The sequence below is a fragment of the Schistocerca nitens genome, chromosome 6 (assembly GCF_023898315.1).
Source record: "Schistocerca nitens isolate TAMUIC-IGC-003100 chromosome 6, iqSchNite1.1, whole genome shotgun sequence".
Classification (NCBI taxonomy): domain Eukaryota; kingdom Metazoa; phylum Arthropoda; class Insecta; order Orthoptera; family Acrididae; genus Schistocerca; species Schistocerca nitens.
The window spans coordinates 225,832,514-225,855,243 of record NC_064619.1 but is presented as its reverse complement, the minus strand read 5'-3'; the positions used below and the strand labels follow the sequence as shown (position 1 = coordinate 225,855,243).

Here is a 22,730-nt window from a genome sequence, read left to right as displayed (position 1 = left end):
ATGGAATCAGATGTTCGTTGGCACTCCCCGCCGTCCGACCTCTCCTATTACCAACTTCGGCGCCATAACTAAACTTTGGAATGAAAAAGAATTTTTTTGAACACTTTTATTTTTAAAATGATGAATGATAGTTGCTTGTTGAGGTGTTTCATTAAGCCACAAACTAATCAGTCAATGCGGCAATTGGAACTGCTACTTCGAACAACTTTTTCTATATTTGAGTTCCTCTTCAGATATGAAAATTAACTATCCACAGTGAGAGTAGTAACTTGTTACAAAACATGGTACCTCTGCACCACACCTCTCCGCATCCCACACCCCCCTTTAAAATCAACCAGGTTAAAAAGTGTGCACTGTGCTCACCATTTGAAAATCGCTTGATTGCTGGCTTCTTAATTCTGAACTAGTAGAAACTGGAAGACTGTTGGATTGGCAGTTAATGCTTTGTGTCTGAGCACTCTAATAATAATAATAATAATGGTTCAAATGGCTCTGAGCACTATGGGACTTAACATCTATGGTCATTAGTCCCCTAGAACTTAGAACTACTTAAACCTAACTAACCTAAGGACAGCACACAACACCCAGTCATCAATAATAATAATAATAATAATAATAATATGTCCAGCTTTTATGTACCTACTGTCGTGTCGTGCTGTCAAATAGTTCATTTATCTGATGCTAAGTTAGTAACAAAGCAATTTCCGGGCTATTGCAAGAACTATCTATAACTTGGGGAAGACTTTTTCATGAGATATTTAGCTTTTGTTTTTCACTCTCACAGTCTTCGGTGTGCGGAACAAAGCATAACGTAACTGTGTAGTGGATGGACTGTGTTATAAACCTGTAACCTCTACTGCATAATGTCACGCGTTAATGTTGGTAATTTAGGAAAAAGTATTTATTGATAACTTACACACTGAAGTGCTAAACAAACTGGTGAACCTGCTTAATATCGTGTAGGGCCCCCGCGAGTACCCAGAAGTGCCGCAACACAACGTGGCGTGGGTTGGGGTTCGGTTGTTTCGGGGAGGAGACCAGACAGCGAGGTCATCGGTCTCATCAGATTAGGGAAGGATGGGGAAGGATGTCGGCCATGCCCTTTCAAAGGAACCATCCCGGCATTTGCCTGGAGCGATTTAGGGAAATCACGGAAAACCTAAATCAGGATGGCCGGACGCGGGATTGATCCGTCGTCCACCCGAATGCGAGTCCACTGTGCTAACCACTGCGCCACCTCCCTCGGTGACGTGGCATGGACTCGACTGATGTCTGAAATAGTGCTGGAGGGAACTGAAGTCCTGCAGAGCTATCCATATATCCGTAAGAGGTGGTGGTGATCTCTTTTGGACATCACGTTGCAAGGCATTCCAGATATACTCAATAATGTTCATGTCTGGGGAGTTTGGTAGCCAGTGCAAGTGTTTAAACTCAGAAGAGTGTTCCTGTAGCCACTCTTTAGCAAATCTGGACATGTGAGGTGTCGCATTGTTCTGCTGAAATTGCCCAAGTTCGTCGGAATGCTCAATGGACATGAACGGATGCAGGTGATCAGACAGGATGCTTACGTACGTGTCACCTGTCAGAGTCGTATCTAGACGTATCAGGAGTCCCGTATCACTCCAACTGCTCACGCTCCACAACATGACTGAACCTCCACCAGCTTGAACAGTCCGTTGCTGACATGCAGGGTCCATGGATTCATGAGGTTGTCTTCATACCTGCATACGTCCATCCGCTCGATTCAATTTGAAACTTGTCCGACTAGGCAACATGTTTCCAGTCATCAACAGTCCAACGTCTGTATTGACGGACCCAGGCGAGACATAAAGCTTTGTGTCGTGCAGTTATCATGGGTACATGACTGGGCCTTCGGCTCCGTAAGCTCATATCGATGATGTTTCGTTGAATGGTTCGCACGCTGACACTTGTTGATGGCCCAGTACTGAAACCTGCGCAAGGGTTGCACTTCTGTCACATTGAAAGATTCTCTTCAGTCGTTGTTGGTCCCGTTCTAGCAGATCTTTTTCCAACCGCAGCGAAGTCAGAGATTTTGTGATTTACCGGATTCCTGAAACTCACGGTACACTCGTGAAATGGTCGTACGGGACAATCCCCACTTCGTCGCTACCGCGGAACGATGTGTCTCATCACTCGTGAGCCGATTATAACACTACGTTCAAACTCACTTAAATCTTAATAACCCGCCATTATAGCAGTAGCAACCGATATAAGAACTGCGCCAGACACTTGTCTTACAGTCCTCAGCTCGTGGTCGTGCGGTAGCGTTCTCGCTTCCCACGCCCGGGTTCCCGTGTTCGATTCCCGGCGGGGTCAGGGATTTTCTCTGCCTCGTGATGGCTGGGTGTTGTGTGCTGTCCTTAGGTTAGTTAGGTTTAAGTAGTTCTAAGTTCTAGGGGACTGATGACCACAGATGTTAAGTCCCATAGCGCTCAGAGCCATTTGAACCATTTGAACTTGTCTTACATAGGCGATGCCGACCGCACCGCCCTATTCTGCCTTTTTACATATCTCTGTATTTGAATATGCATGGCTATACCAATTTCTTTGCGCTTCTGTGTATAATGAATATTACACAGTCTTACGAAACTGTGATAATAGTAATGATGCTTTAAAAATAATTTAGTTTTCTAGTGAAACACAGTCAGACCTCTTTGGTTTCTACCAATCAGAAAATTTCATTTTATCCCTCGGGGGATAATTACCACAAGGTTGGGAACCACAGCTAATGAGTGCAACTGTACTACGCTCATTCTATATGCGTTTAATCCACTTCACTTGTCTGGCACTGCAAAGTGTCAAGGAAGAAGAGCGCAGCGTCTACCCGGAAGTAAATAATGTAATTTCATGCATCAAGAAAGTGTTTCCTAAAGCCCCGCATCTTGTGCCTCTCTACTGAAAACTGCTGCCAAACCTAGCGTTGCCGCCCGAGCCTGCCCTAACGGGGTGTGGTACACAGATTTAAGGTGTCGATTTTTATAACCAACAATTTCAAACCGCTAAAGCTGTGACTTTCATTTCCAGGAGAATTCCTGTTTCAGTATGAGAGGCAAAATTGCTTTCAGTGAACCAAAAGTTCATTATGGCGAACATTCATAGCATTTTCGGTTTCCTCACCAACAATACTGAACTAGAATCGTTAGAAACTGTTGAGAAAGACAAAGCAAACGAGACTGGAATTATCGGTGATACTGGGCAGAGGCTAGTGAATAACTTTGACGCTGTCGCAGCAAGAAATCCAGGCTACTTGACTTTCGCTACCGCCTGCAATAACTTCGATTGGGAGAAGAAGACGCCCCAGCGGACATCTCTGCAGGAATATTGCACCATCAACGTCCTGTGATGTGGAGAGTCACTTTCCTCGTATAAAAACTTTCTTTCTGATCGACGACATTTTACAACTGCAGAGAATTTGGAGAAGTACCTGGTTGTTCATTGCTCTTCAGAATGAAATAGAAGGCCATAGTAATTTCAGTGAATATGGACAATTTAGTAAAGAGCTGTGACCGAAAAATATCTTTTTTAGCATGTTGTTGTTGTGGTCTTCAGTCCTGAGGCTGGTTTGATGCAGCTCTCCATGCTAATCTATCTTGTGGATGCTTCTTCATCTCTCAGTACCTACTGCAACCTACATCCTTCTGAATCTGCTTAGTGTATTCATCTCTTGGTCTCCCTCTACGATTTTTACCATCCACGCTGCCCTACAATACTAAATTGGTGATCTCTTGATGCCTCAGGACATGTCCTACCAACCGATCCCTTCTTCTAGTCAAGTTGTGCCACAAACCTCTCTTCTCCCCAATCCCATTCAATACCTTCTCATTAGTTACGTGATCTACCCACCTAATCTTCAGCATTCTTCTGTAGCACCACATTTCGAAAGCTTCTATTCTCTTCTTGTCCAAACTATTTATTGTCCATGTTTCACTTCCATACATGGCTACACTCCATACAAATACTTTCAAAAACGACTTCCTGACACCTAAATCTATACTCGATGTTAACAAATTTCTCTTCTTCAGAAACGCTTTCCTTGCCATTGCCAGTCTACATTTTATATCCTCTCTACTTCGACCATCATCAGTTATTTTTCTCCCCAAACAACAAAACTCCTTTACTACTTTAAGTGTCTCATTTCCTAATCTAATTCCCTCAGCATCACCCGACTTAATTCGACTACATTCCATTATCCTCGTTTTGCTTTTGTTGATGTTCATCTTATATCCTCCTTTCAAGACACTGTCCATTCCGTTCAACTGCTCTTCCAAGTCCTTTGCCGTCTCTGACAGAGACGGCAAACCTCAAAGTTTTTATTTCTTCTCCATGGATTTTAATACCTACTCCAACTTTTTCTTTTGTTTCCTTTACTGCTTGCTCAATATACAGATTGAATAACATCGGGGAGAGGCTACAACCCTGTCTCACTCCCTTCCCAAACACTGCTTCCCTTTCGTGCCCCTCGACTCTTATAACTGCCATCTGGTTTCTGTACAAATTGTAAATAGCCTTTCGCTCCCTGTATTTTACCCCTGCCACCTTTAGAATTCGAATGAGAGTATTCCAGCTTTCTCTAAGTCTACAAATGCTAGAAACGTAGATTTGCCTTTCCTTAATCTTTCTTCTAAGATAAGTCGTAAGGTCAGTATTGCCTCACGTGTTCCAACATTTCTACGGAATCCAAACTGATCTTCCCCGAGGTCGGCTTCTACCAGTTTTTCCATTCGTCTGTAAAGAATTCGCGTTAGTATTTTGCAGCTGTGACTTATTAAACTGATAGTTCGGTAATTTTCACATCTGTCAACAACTCCTTTCTTTGGGATTGGAATTATTATATTCTTCTTGAAGTCTGAGAGTATTTCGCCTGTCTCGTACATCTTGCTCACCAGATGGTAGAGTTTTCTCATGACTGGCTCTCACAAGGCCTTCAGTAGTTCCAATGGAATGTTGTCTACTCCCGGGGCCTTGTTTCGACTCAGGTCTTTCAGTGCTCTGTCAAACTCTTCACCCAGTATCGTATCTCCCATTTCATCTTCATCTACATCCTCTTCCATTTCCATAATATTGTCCTCAAGTACATCGCCCTTGTATAGACCCTCTATATACTCCTTCCATCTTTCTGCTTTCCCCTCTTTGCTTAGAACTGGGTTTCCATCTGAGCTCTTGATATTCATACAAGTGGCTCTCTTTTGTCCAAAGGTCTCTTTAATTTTCCTGTAGGCTGTATCTATCTTACCCCTAGTGAGATAAGCCTCTACATCCTTACATTTGTCCTCTAGCCATGCCTGCTTAGTCATTTTGCACTTTCTGTCGATCTCATTTTTGAGACGTTTGTATTCCTTTTCGCCTGCTTCATTTACTGCATTTTTATATTTTCTCCTTTCATCAATTAAATTCAATATTTCTTCTGTTACCCAAGGATTTCTAATAGCCCTCGTCTTTTTACCTACTTGATCCTCTGCTGCCTTCACTACTTCATCCCTTAAAGCTACCCATTCGTCTTCTACTGTATTTCTTTCCCCCATTCCTGTCAATTGTTCCCTTATGCTGTTTCTGAAACTCTGTACAAACTCTAGTTTAGTCAGTTTATCCAGGTCCCATCTCCTTAAATTCCCACCTTATGGAATTTCTTCAGTTTTAATCTACGGTTCATAACCAGTAGATTGTGGTCGGAGTCCACATCTGCCCCTCGAAATGTCCTACAATTTAAAACCTGGTTCCTAAATCTCTGTCTTACCATTATATAATCTATCTGATACCTTTTAGTATCTCCAGGATTCTTCCATGTATACAACCTTCTTTTATGGTTCTTGAACCAAGTGTTAGCTATGATTAAGTTATGCTCTGTGGAAAATTCTAACAGACGGCTTCCTCTTTCATTTCTTAGCCCCAATCCATATTCACCTACTAAGTTTCCTTCTCTCCCTTTTCCTACTGTCGAATTCCAGTCACCCATGACCATTAAATTTTCGTCTGCCTTCACTACCTGAATAATTTCTTTTATCTCATCATACATTTGTTCAATTTCTTCGTCATCTGCAGAGCTAGTTGGCATATAAACTTTTTTTTTTAAGCATAGAATTCCAAAATACAAAGATAGAGTAATGTAACATGATAGTAGCTTAGTATCTTCAGTAATGATGAACAATTTAGAAAATAGATGTTTCCGAAAATAATTGTTTTTATTAGTACAGTATAGACTTTCAAAATAAAAACGATGAGTAATATAAAACGTATCTTCTGAATGCACTTTTCGTGTTTCTGGTATGTTTAAGTACACATTAGGGTAATATACGAGGGCATGCTGAAAAGCAATTCATCCGAATTTTTTATTCTGTTCTCAGTATCGGTTGAGGTATTGTATTGTATGTTAACCGGGGGCCTAGAAACGCCGGAGAGGCTCCGTCCCCTCCGCAGCCGCAGTGGTTCACAACCCCACGACGACTACTGCAGTCCACTTCACCCCTCCACCGCCTCACACCGAACCACTCTTTCAGGGTTATTTTGCGGTTCGGCCCCCGATGGACACCCCCCACCCCCACCCCCAGGAACGTCTCACACCAGACGAGTGTAACCCCTCTGTTTGCGTAGTAGAGTAATGGTGGTGTACGCGTGCGTGGAGAACTCTGCGCAGCAATCGTCGACATTTAGCTGAGGCGGAATAAGGGGAACCAGCTCGCATTCGCGAGGCAAATGGAAAACCACCTAAAACCATCTACAGACTGACCGGCACATCGTATCTCGACACAAGTCCGCAAGGTGGATTCGTGCCGGGGACCATCCGCTCCTTCCCAATCCGGAAGGTTGAGGTATTACGTGCTATGCATATAACTCGGTTGACTTTCCCGTTTCACTGAAGCACGTTGCAGCCCTCTGTCACCAGAGGGTTCCTAATAGCAGCACGTAACATGGCGGTGTGTAATACATTATGTCGGTGCATGAGAAACAACGTGATGTAATCCCTCCGAAAACTGAAATCACGAATTGGTAGAGTTCGTCCACGCAAGGAACACCCTATTCTTCAGCATGACAATGCCAGACCACATAAGAGAGCTGCGACATCTGCTACAAAAATTGTTCAAATGTGTGTGAAATCTTATGGGACCTAACTGCTAAGGTCATCAGTCCCTAAGCTTACACACTACTTAACCTAAATTATCCTAAGGACAAACACACACACACACATGCCCGAGGGAGGACTCGAACCTCCGTCGGGATCAGCCGCACAGTCCATGACTGCAGCGCCTGAGACCGCTCGGCTAATCCCGCGCGGCCATCTGCTACAATCCATGGCCTTGGGGCCACTGCCATCTGTCATCCTCGATACAGTCCCGACGTGGCCCCACCCGATTTTCACCTTTTAAAAAAAATTAAAAAAACTTTGGGGACTTCACTCTGATGGTCGCATTCGGAAGGACGACGGTTCAATCCCGCGTCCGACCATCCTGATTTAGGTTTTCCGTGATTTCCCTAAATCGCTCCAGGCAAATGCCGGAATGGTTCCTTTGAAAGGGCACGGCCGACTTCCTTCCCCATCCTTCCCTAACCCTATGAGACCGATAACCTCGCTGTTTGGTCTCTTCCCCCAAACAACCAACCAACCAACCACTCTGATAGTGATGAAGTGGTGCAAGCAGAGGTGAGGTTGTGGCCCAACAACGTCAAACATTCTACCTACAGTGACGGTATCAACAAACTGGTCTCTCGTTAGGAGAAATGTGTTCTGCCAGGATGATCATGTGAGGAAATAAATACGTAGACATGAAGAATAAAGATGTAGAATGTTAATAAAGTTGGTTTTATTTAAAAAGCTTTAAGACTTTTCACATAAAAAATGTGGAGGCGTTACTTTTCAGCACACCCACATAGTGGACTATGGTGTAATTCAGATGTTGACTTAAGTTGGAGGCATTGTTTTATGTTAAATACGAGGGACATTCAATAAGTAAAGAAACACATTCTTTTCCCGGCCAATTTCGGTGGAAAAAATGCGGAATTTATTGAGGGACATCGTGCAATATTCCTGCTTCGGCCCGTGTAGTTTGACGAAGTTCCGATAGGTGGCGATGCTGTACGCAGCCTTCAAAATGGTGTTTGTAAAGTATATGCTCTCTTTGAGTTTCTATTGGCGGAAAACCAGAGCACTGCAGCCTCACAGAAGTCTGCGCATACGAGAGGACCTCACAAAACTTCATTGGACTTTTCTTCTTCATTGACCCTTAGCCCCAGATCTCATACCTTTCGACTTCCATTTGTTTGGCCCAATGAAAGAGGCACGCTGCAGGAAGCAGTACGTGGATTATAGGAAGAATGTTGATGCAGCAAGACGTTGTCTACCGTATCGACCAGTAGAGTGGTACCATGCGGGCATATAGGCCGTCGCAGTAAGGTGGTGTAAAGCCATCGCATTGAACGGATATTATGTTGAAAAATAGGGTTCTGTAGCCAAGAATAGGAGAATATTTTGATGTATTGGAGTCCTGAATAAAACTAGCCTAATTTCAGAAAAAAAATGTTTTGCGTTTCTTACTGAACGCCCTTCTTATTTAGTAAAGCATTTTCGTGACATTACCTACTTTCTTGTAAGGTTTAACCGCTTTCGTTACATAAATATATACATACCATGCGTGTTGATATTATATGAATATCACAACTCTGCTTATCAGTCTATTTAATCTTCAATATCCCTCTCTAGCACCACATCTCAGCCGCTTCCATTACCTTCTTCCCCTGTTTTTACACAGTCCATGATTCACTACCATATGATGTAGATTCCGAGGTACATTTCCACAAGTTCTTCCTAAGTTCGGGGCCTGTGTCTCATAGTCATACGAATCTGCTTCTTATGTTCTTCTTCCTACGTCCGTACCGAGCGAGGTGGCGCAGTGGTTAGACACTGGACTCGCATTCGGGAGGACGACGGTTCAATCCCGCGTCCGGCCATCCTGATTTAGGTTTTCCGTGATTTCCCTAAATCACTCCAGGCAAATGCCGGGATGGTTCCTCTGAAAGGGCACGGCCGACTTCCTTCCCCATCCTTCCCTAATCCGATGAGACCGATGACCACGCTGTCAGGTCTCCTTCCCCAAACCAACCAACCAACCAACCTACGTCCGTCAAGCGTCATTTTTCTTGTGGCAGAAATACTTCCCGTCGCCTACTATGCAGTCTCCTGTTGTGACGTTATCTTTATCATTGTTCTCCTTTCTACTGCTCCTCAACTCTTGCATGTTTCTTTGGTTTGCTCTTAGTCTGTATTCTGAGTTTAAAAGACTGTACATTTCACTGAAAGCATTCTCTGAGCCTCCTCATCTTTACTGCGGATAGGAAAGTCATTTGCGAATCTTATCGTTGGTATGTTAGGTTAGGTTAGGTTAGGTTCCTTTCACCTTAAATTTTAAAGGCACTTCTGAGCCAACTTTTATTACCGTCATTGTTTCTGCAATTTACAGGTTAGAAGTAGTGGAGAAAGACTCTTGTCTTTCTCCCTTTTTAATCCTAGTACATATTTGTTGGCCTTCCGGTCTTATAATTCCCTAATGGTTCTTCCACATATCGTATATTATACGTCTTTCCCTATAGTGTCTATTTGTTTTTTGAAAGTTTTAGACGTCTCCCACCATTTACGTTGTCGAACGCTTTTCTAGATCGATAGGTCTGATGAGAGTGTTTTCATTTTTCTTAAGTCTTGCTTTCGTTAGCTAATGCAACGTTAGAACTGCTTCTGCAGCGCCTTTACCTTTCCTAAATACAAACTGCTTGTCATCTAACAGTTTCCCAATTTCCATTCACATTCTCTTATGTATTACTCTTATCAGTAACATAGATGAATGAGCTTCCAAGCTGACTTTGTGACAGTTTTCTCATTTATCTGCCATTGCTATCTTTGTGATGGTATGAACGACATTCTTCGAAAAGTCTGGTTGTATGTCTCCACATATCGTATATTATCCGTCTTTCCCTATAGTGTCTATTTGGTTTTTGAAAGTTTTAGGCGTCTTTCACCGTTTACGTTGTCGAACGCTTTTCTAGATCGATAGATCTTATGAGAGTGTTGGTGGTATGTCTCCAGACACATAAGTTCTAAACATTAACTTCTTTGCTACTACCTGCAATTGTTTTAGACGTTCCGTCTGACTTTCTTGATTGAAAATCAGTCCAAACTATGTGAAGCTCTGACTGTGATATTGGATTCTCTATGGCTTTCAAATCGACAAACACTTCTTCTATCACGTTAGCAGACTGTTGCTCCCCCTGCTAGAGGTTTTCGGTGTACTCTTTCCACGTATTCACTCCCTCCTCTGCGTTTAACAGTGGAATTGCCTTAGCAGCCGTAATGCTGACGCTTTCGCTTTCAATTTCTATGAAAGTAGTTTTTTTTACTTTTCTTTGCTTTTAATTTCTCTGGAAGTTGTTTTGACTTCTTTATACGCTGAATCTGCCCTACGGTTAGACACAGATAGACCACGATGTTACAGACACAATAATTTGTTCCTAATTTCCTTTACCTGTTTATCTATTATTAGGCTGTGGCACACGATCGTCCAAGCTGATGCAGTAATCTACACGCATACTTCACTGTCAATATGCAAATGAGTGATATACTTTCTGCGCTGTAGGAAGTGCTCAGTGCGCCATTGGCGTATCGTCCTCCCCAAAATCGTCTTCTGACGCTGCCTCCCGACGACCTTGCTCAACTTACTATTTTTTTACGGGCAGGCATTGTGCTTTCCCGCCGCGGAGTCCCAACACTTTCCCCCACCCGCCGGCGACCGTCTGGCTAGTCACGTGACGTCCCGGCATGCAGCGCGGCTCGCAGAGCGCGTTGCTCGGAATGGAAGCCAAGCAGCCGGTTTAGTCGCGACACGCGCTCGCTCCTTGTCGGTTGGGTTGTGTGTGTTTCAAAATTGTGTTGTGTTTTGAGTGCATCTTACGTCGTCTTTTCCGGCTAGCCGAGCAGCTGTGACTGGATCTCAGCTGTATTACGTAGTTCGCAGAGTGGTAAGTAACAACTGTCAGCCATGTGCATGTTACATATTTGAATAATATGACCGTTACGAGAGGTGGCGGTCGGATCTTTTTGGCAGCGAGGCTCAACAGGTACTGAGCTTAGGTGGTTGTTTCTGTGAACTAATTAATGGTTTTAGGCGTATTTGGGCCCCTTTTTCTCCCGACCCATCATCTGCTACGAGTGAGTGAGTGGTACTGACTGACCTAAGTTGTATTTAAATCCCCTCCTAAGCGCTGCAGTGACTTCATTTGACAAGACAGTGACGCACTCTTAATGGATTGTTGCTAAAACTGCAGCTTTAGTTTGTATCGTTTAAATTGTGATTGCCGAGAGGTCTGTAACTATTTTGTTAGTATGCGATAAAGTAAATCTTTCGCTAATTCAGGTAGTAAATGGTGATAAGAACCGCGAGCTGTTAGATTCATGGCGTATTTTATTTAAAACGGTCCGAATCGCAACTTTGAAAGAAAACCAACTACATGTATGGTGTGCTTGGTTGTTTTAGTGAAACAAAGTACTTTATTGACCCAAGAAATTTTTACGATAACTGATATTTCTCCAGGTGAAATTATCTAATTTATCGTCACTCGTTTAAAACTGAAGAACTGTTATTACACTGTAGCGCCTTTGTGATAGTTTGAATGGTACGCCTTCTCAAATCACAATTGCGTATGTGGCTATTAACTCTTAAAAATATCGTCCGTAAACTATCTGCATCATCTCTCGATTATCTGTCCATTCGGCATTGTGTACGGTACAACAATATTAATTGCCATGTAGCGGTTACAGGCCCTAAGGTTTGTATTTAATGTTGTATTCCATTCTGCCTTGATCTGCGTTGGCGGCCAAGATGTTTCGACCTTACTGCCTCTGACAACACGAAACTCGTTATCAGACAACGCACTTACACGTCGCCTTGTTTGAGCTACTACACACTAAGCTCGGCTCAGAGGACAAGTGACGCACTTGTGCTACAGTGTAAACATTGCAGCATTTTTTTTACGCGTTGGCTTTAAGATACTGCATTAAACACTTTGTCCATGAATCTGTATTGGAGAAGTCTGCAGATGTATTTTTGAGATTAGGGTCTCGTCAGGTTGCTGACCGCGAAGAGATGACATTTGTGAGGAAACAGTGATTGTAGGCTCGTTGCTCTTCTACTGTCAAGAACAGTTCGCGCTCAAGCGCTACCGTAACAATGTCGAAGTGACCACCCGGCACTGCTCATAACACGGCTAAATAGTAGTCTTCTTATCGGCTGGTAAAATAAATTACTAGACTACCCAATTTAAAAGTATTAAGAGAATTTTACTTTTTTAACGTTTATTGTCGTTTAAGAGTAATGTTAACTTTGATGTGCAGTTTTACACGTACGGTAATTCAAAGACCATAACGATTCTAAAAACTTCGTTTCGTGTTACCGAGCGGGAAGCACTAGGCCTATATTCGTATTAGAGGGGACGCCATTTCAGATCTCTGCCCGTTCATCCAGCTTTAAATTTCCCAAAATCGCTTAAAGCAAATTTCGGTATCGGGCAAGACTTTCTTCCCCATTCTGAGGCTGTGATCCTCTCCAATGACGTGAATGTTAGATCCTAGTATTCTTACCATCATTTCAACTCTTGGTGAAGAGGATATGTGTTCGTACTGTATTTTAAAAATTATATACCATCTGGGCTGTCCAAGAAGCTTGTTTCTGCAGCAGCCCTACATCATTAGTGAAAAGATTTTTTTGACAAGGATTAACGTGTTGCTGTTTCTGGGGGCAATCTGCAATTAACCCTCAAATGGAGTGGTGACTTCTTAGTATCATAAATGGTCTTGTGGGGTCCAAAAGGATACCACTCAATTTTATCCATCAAAATTGATTTACTTTCATTACAAATATTTATTTATAAATTCCTTAATTGCCTATGTTCCAACACAAAACTTCAGTTAAACTAAAAGAATCTCCATAAAAAACACAAAAGAAAAACAAGTTTATGCAACACTACTTAACATTGAAATGAAATGCATGTGAACATACGTTATAAGATGCCTGAGAATTTTGAACCATTCTGTCGAAAATCCAAGTATCGCTGCTGCAGGGTCATTTTTGTTCCTCTCATCTCTGCTAGTTATGTCATCAAATATTAGGCAGTAAAGCAATATCAGCACTCTCTTAATGGATAGTGTGGCGCGGAAAATATCTCTTCCAGTGCCGTCTGTTGCAAACATTGTTGTTGTTGTTGTTGTGGTCTTCAGTCCTGAGACTGGTTTGATGCAGCTCTCCATGCTACTCTATCCTGTGCAAGCTTCTTCATCTCCCAGTACCTACTGCAACCTACATCCTTCTGAATCTGCTTAGTGTATGCATCTCTTGGTCTCCCCCTACGATTTTTACCCTCCACGCTGCCCTCCAATACTAAATTGGTGATCCCTTGATGCCTCAGAACATGTCCTACCAACCGATCCCTTCTTCTGGTCAAGTTGTGCCACAAACTCCTCTTCTCCCCAATCCTGTTCAATACCTCCTCATTAGTTATGTGATCTACCCATCTAATCTTCAGCATTCTTCTGTAGCACCACATTTCAAAAGCTGCTATTCTCTTCTTGTCCAAACTATTTATCGTCCATGTTTCACTTCCATACATGGCTACACTCCATACAAATACTTTCAGAAAAGACTTCCTGACACTTAAATCTATACTCGATGTTAACAAATTTCTCTTCTTCAGAAACGCTTTCCTTGCCATTGCCAGTCTACATTTTATATCCTCTCTACTTCGACCATCATCAGTTATTTTGCTCCCCAAATAGCAGAACTCCTTTACTACTTTAAGTGTCTCATTTCCTAATCTAATACCAGACTCCAGATTTTCATGATTAGATTTGAAAATGACACTGAAGTATAATAATCCAAATAGTGCCCTAAGTTCATCAACGTTCATGTCTCGTAGTTCTGTGCGCTGCTGATCAGAAAATTTTGATCGATATGAAGACATTCTCACATTGGTATGACTCACAATTTCTTCTAACATATCTCTGGTAAACAAATACTCCCACGCTTGCATGGGTCTCCCAATCGGCTCTCAGGACCTTTCAGTGTAGGAAATTTTATTATCACGTTGTGGGCTGATGTTCTCACATTCCTTTGATGTTCTATAGTGGACCACTTATACCTATTTCTGCCATAGAAACTAGATGATTCCCCTCTGTTTCTTTCCCTCTAATGTATCTGATTCACTAGAGTCACGACTTTGTTCTGAAGCAGTTTCATGTTCACTGTTGTAAGAAGGGTCATTTTCATCGTCCAGATCATTTGCATCACTACCCTCTTCTCCTTCTTTTAGTTCTTCTAGGGTTTTTCTCACACTTCCTGGAAATTTGGATCGAGCGCTGACATGCGTGAATGAGAGCTCGAAGCCATAGTAACACTGAAAATAAATGAAAACACTCACTAAGCCTAAAAATAAAATGACATTTCGTTGATAAGTAAACTTTTGATGTAGGGCAAACAGAAACACTTACGGTGTCGTGGGGTCAATAATGGCACCACCCAAACATTACAGCTGTGCACTGAGAAAGAGAACAACTCGACAATGCTACTAGTTCACCAGGAAGTTCACTATCAACTGCCGAGAAGGTATGTATAACCGCCAACAATAGAATGACCAACAGAGGAAATGGCACGTGTGTAAAGTTTGACTGGTATCAAACAGGACCCCACAACTCCGTTTGAGGGTTAATGGTTGTACGACATAATTAGTCTCTTCAGATTTCAGTATAAAGCGACAGCCACTGAGTTATTCTTATGGGGCAGCCGCAACTGTGGAAGTCCATTATGTAAAATGAGGAAACCACTTCTAGTTCCATTATGTGGCTTACAGTTTCCACCAGATGATGGCAACTTTGGTGTTCCAAAACCTGTCGTGTACACAGTGAATACCCACTATCTTTGTGCCGAGGGGTGGCCATATAGGCTCCCGCCAAAGGTACAGGCAGAGAATGGGGAAAAAATTGACAGAAAAGAGACTCAAGAAAGAAAGGATTTAAAAATTAGTCGGGGGGGGGGGGGGGGGGCAACTTAACGGAGATTCTTATATCTCGTATTCTAGTCTTCACTCTCGGCCGGCGACTGTAAACGTACTCTGTTGTTCCAGAGTCATTTCGACCAAGTAACATCATACAGAAACAACAGTTATCGAAAATAGTCCATGTTAACGTTATTTATTTATGTATTTATATCCCGTAAATCCAACACTGCGAGGCATTCGCATGGATGTAGGACGTGTCAGGATTATTACAAATAATACAAAAGGGATACATAAAAGTACCTCTTGTGGTAACAATGCGCCTGGCTCACACAGATTACACTCAACAAGAGTGTTTGTTACTGCTTCTTCACCACGGTATTGTAGTCTTAGGATCGGCGAATGCGTGCCGTAGTAAATTTTACCGGAGGCTTCCCATTTTTGCTGATTTCTGCCGATAGAGGGCTTGAGCGAGACGCGACGGTGGAGGAAAGGATATCATAATTTACTAGCTCTTCCAGCCAGTTTCGGTTAACATGATCTACTGTGCAAATCAAAAGTAAGTAGAGAATAAGGATTCTGTAGCTGACTAATGATATTACGCGAGTTGATAGTTGTTGTTCCTGTAAAGGTCTGTACTCCATTCATCCGAGCTGAGCCCACATAATAAACAGACGTACGGCATACTCTGTCGTTGGTCATCGGCTGCACTGTTCAAGCATTTGTTTTCCTATGACCACTGTATGTAGGTCATACTTCTGTATTTTGTTATTCTAGCCTCAGAGAAACTCCAGCACATGCCGTAAGTAAAGTTGAAAGTTTCTTTGCCAATCACTGTGCGCAACGTTAACCCATGTTCTTGTATCAAGTCTTATTAGACATTCGATTTTACTGTGCCTCATTTTTATTTAGTTTACATACAAAATTGTAAAATTTGCGAAATATGTGCACAAAAAATTGCAGAAATGTAATTTTACGCTGGGGATGGAGGAAGGAGTCCCGTCAGGGGTCCCATTTTGGTAATGAGTTTGCACTTGGGGGGAGGGGGGGGGGAAAGCTTGATGAGGAAGAGATTGTTAATTTTCAATGGCCAGCATATCATGCAAACTATTACCACCAGAGGTCCGTTAACGCAGCTGATATTTGACTTCGTGATACAAAAACTAAAGACAGCATACAGTTGCTTTTTATCGTTGATGTTATTTCGATGGAACCGTGCTGTGTATTATTTCCATTGTAATAATGCTTTGAAGGTTGGTAGCACATGCAAAACAAACATGGGAGGAAAAACATCGATGTGAGGGTCCTGCTGTCATTATTGAATTATCGATTCGAGGAAGTCGCCTCCGCTACCTAACATTGGTCGTAGAATAGCATGCAGTGTATTTTCCCATTATCGAAATCTCTATAGGCTAGTGATTCGGAGGTTCCTGGAAGAAGATCTTCTCAAATGACCTCGCTGATGAGGAAACTGCTTCGGAAAGCGCCACTGTAGTCGTGAGTTACAAGAGTGGCACCGTTTTCTTATACTTCCAGAGCAGAGAGCAGTGAATGTTTTCATACTGAAACAGTCAATATGATTTATCCTTGTTCAGTGTGGACACACTTTCACAGCAGATCTGACCATTGAAACCGTTCATTCACCTCCCTCTCCGTACTTCGCTGAATGAGGCAGCGCTGTTACCTTGCCTTGGGAGAAATATTCACGAACTTCCATTCGATATGTCTATTCAAATTTGTTTATTGTGAATTATCGACATCGCTTGAAACTGCCAGAATCTTTCCCGTGAAAAAGCTACGGTTAATTCCTCCTCCTCGTACTGCTGCTGCTGCTACTACTATTACTACTACTACTACTACATACTTGTTTTGACACGATGGGACTTACAGTTGTAATCTCTCTCTCATTTTTGGACACCGGCGATGTAATGGCTATTATGTTCACATGACATGAGATTATTAAGTCGTGTTCCCAGATAAACCAAGTTTTATGTTAATGTTCATCATAACTTTTATTGAGTACATTGGATCCGTAGTGCCTCTGCGCCGATAATAGTGAGCCACCGGTAGGCTCTATGTACTTACGGAGAAGTATATCCCAGATTAGAAGTTGCTGTGTCTACATACGAGTATATTGTTTAACGCTAATATGTAGCTTTTACCCACATGACTACCTGATCTGCTAATCGTAATTATGTTGTACGATAGATACAGAGTTTTACAGATATGTGAACTTTAAGCGTGTTACAACAAAACAGTTTGGGTTCACGGTTACAGCTGGCGTGCTCCCATTGTTAGATCCGGAACCTGTCAAAGACGTTACACGATATTTTTGAAGTAATTCTAATTGTCTGGCGAAGTTTATTTCCTCCAGTTGAATAAATTTTTGGTGCCGAAAGTTAATATACAGTTTCTCCACATAGTGCCATGCCCACGTAAATTTCAATTTAAAGAAATATACAATTAGGGTTTAACATCGTGTCGGCAAGGTCTTCGCAGACCTTGGAGGAAGATAGGAAAGGAAAATGGCTGTATATTCTCCGAAGGAACCATTTTCTTTCAGTGGTTTGGGGAACTGCCGGAAAATGCTAGCTTCCATGAGCGCTCTGGAATTCGAGCCGCCGTCCCACAAATTGCTAAGGATTCATAAGGAAGCATCTAGAGTAATGAAATCGAAGGTGTGCAGCTGTTGTGGAAATATGACTGTTATATATAAAAGAAACAAGAATAAATGAAGACACAAACTTGGCGCGAAGCATCTCTGGAGGTGAGTTCGTAATTATCACGCAGTTCGTGGAATACTGAACTGCAGCTCAGCCACGCGCAGTGATAAGCCACATGTTAAACGACGCGGTGCGACAATACGTTCGTCATAAGGGTAAATATAATGCAAACACTACACTATGTATACTTCCACGTTTTCTGGAATCTCACTGGATTTTTTTTTTTTCCAATACGAGACAAAAGTAAGATCACACTGCGATTCGAACTCAGTGATGCACAGAATATCCCAGTGTCATTCCCCAACGCCATCGGTTAAGCTATGCACGTAGTTTGTAAAAAGAAAGGTTTAACTAAATGTTCTGCACACGTCGGAGAACTTCAAAGTCGATTTTCTGTGTAAACTTGTGAAAAACATGAACTTATTTCTCGGCATTTTTAACGATGTTCCGCGCGTATATTTCCGCGCGCGTAACATGGCTATCAGGAACACCAAAATGTCCGCGTATTATGTGAAGACCCTTTCATGCCCCCCACTAATTGTGAAATCTACGTACGTGTGTTCCAATACAGCGTTCTCTCTCACCAGCCAGAAATTATAAACTTAGGATGATACCTTACCTCTCGATGTACGTCGTTTGGAATCTAATTTATTAATTGTATGTAGTTGAGCCAAAGTTCAGTATTCGGTTAATAATATTGTTTAATTTTATCTTTTGTAAAGGATATTATGAGCCAAAGTGACCATGACTAATTAATAAACTGGTTGACGAAAGAAGTGGAGCATCCAGAAGACACGGTCGGATGTCTGTGTAACTTCGTACACGGATACACCATCGGTGGTAATGTAAATTATTACAGTTGCAGTTCTCTATGACAGAACAGCCACCAGAGTGCATTAACGTTGTTTCCAGGCCTGGTAAAGTATATGAGCGGCAACAGGGTCAGATGTTGAGTGATTACTGTGAAGGACACGGGGACGACGCGTCCTTTCGTTGGCTGACGTTATCAGCACCTGACAGTTTCGAACGGGTCTCATTGTAGGTCTCCATTTGGCCAGCTGGTCGAATCGTCCAATATCCAGATTATTTGGGTATTGGGTTGTTAACAGATACCGATGTCGGATTACCTGGGGATGTCAAGGCATGCATACCCTAAGGTTTCGGTTGATCACATCAGACCACGGCAAGAGAGTATATCCGTATTGTGTACGACGCACATTGTAACCGCTGAACATCCGCATCTGCCATCAAGAACAAGTAATGGACTCCCTGCTACATTCTGTCATCCCGTAACACTGGTCGGAAACTAGCGGCAACTGGATTAGGGAATTACAGTCCTGTGCATTGGCTGCTGCTAACACAACACAGACGCCTGCGTGTGGAGTGATTTTGTGACCGGAAAGTATGGACTGCTGATTAATTGTGACGCACTGTATTCAGCGATGAATCGTAGTGTTGCACTAACCCAGATAACCATCAGACAGCATGGGAGGGGAGAGATCTCATTTTCCAGTGGTTCTGGTGTGTGCAGCAATGTTTTTCCTGTCGCCATGGTGTGTTTCATCTGTTATCACTGTCGGAAGTGGTACTGCACTGACACTCTGCATCATCAGGTGTCACCTATTACGCGACGTTATCGTGGTGCTGTTTTTCAACAAGATAATGCTCGACCGCACACAGCTCTATGATCTGTCGGCTTGTTGTCGAGGTATTCCCGTGGCCTTAAAGTTGCGCCCATCCGTCCCCGATGTGTGTCCAGGTCGGATGTAAACTCCGTCTCAGTTCCAGTATCCAGGATATCCAGGATCGGTTACAGCAGTTACGAGCCATATTGTGTCAGAACATTTAAAGGCTTCTACATCCTGCCCAGTTGAATCACTGTTGTATCCAAGCTACATGGGGCGCAACGTCTTACTCATAAGTGGCCGCACACTGACAAGCTCTTCATAAATTTTACTTGATTTTGTAACAGTTCAAATATTTGATCCCCTCCCAACCTGTTACGCTACATTGTTTTTCCATACTTAACTTGGTGATACGAACCTGCTTGTGAAAACGTGTCGTTTGACGTGTGATTTATCGCTAACTAATGTGGCTGAGTCGATTTAATATTCCACCAATTATGTGGCAACTACCAACTTCTCATTTAATTAGTGGAATATTAAACCGGCTCAGCCACATATAGTTAGTGGTAAATCACGCGTCAAACGATACATTTCTAGGAGCGAGTTCTCATCCATGTTAAGTATACAAAAACCATCATGGCATTGAAAGTAAAGAAATGAGAGAAACTAAAGTCACCATATTACATTATAATTAGTTCCTTTCGTACCCTCACCTGTCCTGTCAAATCTACCTACCTCTGTTCCTGTACAGCGTTCTCCCTCAACTGTAACTATTCTAAACTATATACTTTACATTGACCGTTCGTATATGTAATAATTATGTAATATACGATTACAATAATTATGAACATATATACTCCGCAAGCCGGCGTGAGGTGCATGACAGAGAGTACCTTGAACTACTGCTAGATACTGCGTTTCTTGTTCCTCTCGCAAATTGAGCGAGGGAAAAGACAATCTAAACGTATCCGTGCGAGTCCTAATTTCTCTTGTCTTTCAATCCTTACACAAGATTTGTGCGAATGTTGGTCCACGGAATTTTCTCAACAGCGTTTCGCGAAAAAGGCGCCCTCCATCCAGCTATTAACATTTGAGTTCGGCATTTTCGTAATAATCGGTAACAAATCTAACAGCACTACTCTGAACTGTTTAGAAGTCGAACCCGACTTAGTTGACATCCCAAACATGGGTCTCACAAGTTGCGTGTACGCCGTCGCCTTCATAGATAAGCTACACTTTCCTTATAGTATTCTCCCGATAAACCGAAGCCGGCAATTCACCTTCTCCACAACCGACGTTATTTGCTCGTTCCATTTCATATCGCTTTACAACGCTACACTAGACACTTACTCGACGTGACACTAATACTGATCGAACACTACAGGATCGTTTCTGTTACTCGACTGCATTAATTTACATTTTTCTACATTTAGAGCAAACTACTATTCATCACACCAAATACAAAGACGTCCTTTGTCACCTTAAAATTACTCAACGACGACATTTTCCCTTATATTACAGCATCATCAGTAAACAGTCACAAAGTGCTGCTCATTCTATCCGTTCAGATCGTTTATGATAGCGGTGCTATCACGCTTCACTGCGGCACTCGTCAGTCGTGCTGATACACGAAACTTCGCGCTTACGCTTTGTTAGTAAATGTTGGCAATTTCTGAAATTGCTCCGCTTTCCGTTTGTTTTATCGCACGGCATTCCTACTGTTCTGTGCCCAGCGCGCTTACTTCAGTCAAGCTTTCAGCAATGGAACGCCAGTTCTCTCTCGATTCGCTCCCCATTTACAGCCTTCAGAGCCGATAATTTGATGCTTAGAGGTAATCGGCGCGTGCGGCACGAGATATTTAATTTGCGAGTGCGGCTGCGGCGGTAGTGTTTTGTTTATTTACGTCCGGCGGCGCAGACGAGCGATTTTGTTTTGCTTCCGGCGCGCCGGCGGGCGTTTCACTTTCGGACCATTGAGAGGGCGGAAGGCCGGCTGCGAGCGGAGACGAGCCGTGTATCGATTGTGGGGCTAGGGCTCCCCCGCGCGCTGCGCTGCGTGTTTCGACACGTGCTCCGCAGACTCGCCTTCCAAACACTCCGCCAGGGCCACCAACCCCTGCGCGGGAACCACCTACCCGGCGCTAGCGACAGAAGAATCGCTGCTGCGTCGATATCGTTCGCTCCGCATCGATAGTGGTATCGACACGGATCGAGAACGGTGCTCGTAGAGGCGGGAACCGGCTGTTGTGCAGAACTCTGTCTCTGTGTGTGTTTGTGTTTGTGTTTGTGTGTGTGTGTGTGTGTGTGTGTGTGTGTGTGTGTGTGTGTGTGTGTGTGTGTTGTGTGGGGGGTGGTGGGGGGGGGGTATGTCCGGTTCTAATTATTTTAACGTCCAGGAGGAAAATTGTATTTGGCTTCCCGCCCCTCAGAGGAACTACTCTAAATTCAAGTACGTCGTTGGAATGGCTATTATAGTGTGCAGTCGCATTGAGACCAGTGACCACCTGTCAAAAACTTGAATAACAGCCTTTTGCAACGCGGACCGCAGCGAGACGTGCACAGAGAGTGTCAGTGAGGTTGTGGAAAGTACCGACACGGATGTGCAGCCGTGCCGACTCCTGTGCGTGGTCAGCTGCGCTACGTTCCTCGGTTGACGATCCGTGGCGCCAACAGCCCGATCTGGTTGGGCCCACAGATGCGCGATTGGGTTTAAATCCGAGGAGTTTGGTGGGCCGGGGAGTGGTGCTCCATGAACCACTGCGAACTGTGTGACATGATGCATTGTCCTGCTGGTAGATGCCATCGTGCCAAGGAAAAACAAAATGCATTCAGGGATGAAATGGTCCCAAAGAATAGATGCATACTTTTGTTGATCCATTGTGCCTTCCAGAACGATGATATCATCCAGGGAATGCCACGAAACATTCCTGAGACCATAACGCTCCCTCCTCTGGTCTGGAACCTTCCGACGATTGTTGCAGTGTGTCGGCCTTATGTTCGATGTATCATAAAATGTGAAATCTGGAAAGGTCATCTGTCGTCACTGAGTGGACGTCCAGTTGCAGTATTGCCGAGTAAATTCCAGCCTTCGTCGCTAATGAAAGCAATCAGCATGGAGGCCAATGCGCAGCAACGTACGCTGAGCGGTCCTTGAGGAGACACTCGTGGTGGTCGCTTGGTTCATCTGGGCGGTCAGTTAATCAACAGTTGCACGTCTCTTGACCCGTACACATCTTCCCAGCTGTTGTCACCTGTGTCATCTATGGTCCATGGTGCACCTCATATGCCTTGGCGCCGGGTTTGGATAGCGCCGTTTTGCCGTGTACGGTATACTTCAACC

General features: G+C 43.3%; 1 protein-coding gene across 3 annotated transcripts in view; it reads left to right on the top strand.

The window, feature by feature from the left end:
• Positions 1-10,864: 10,864 nt before the first annotated feature.
• The window catches only part of LOC126263120 (uncharacterized), an 864,071-nt gene continuing 852,205 nt past the window's right edge, over positions 10,865-22,730 (top strand). For all 3 annotated transcript variants that reach the window (XM_049960136.1, XM_049960135.1, XM_049960134.1), the window contains exon 1: positions 10,865-11,019. The gene's annotated coding sequence lies outside the window, so the exon portion shown is untranslated. The remainder of the gene's footprint in view (positions 11,020-22,730) is intronic.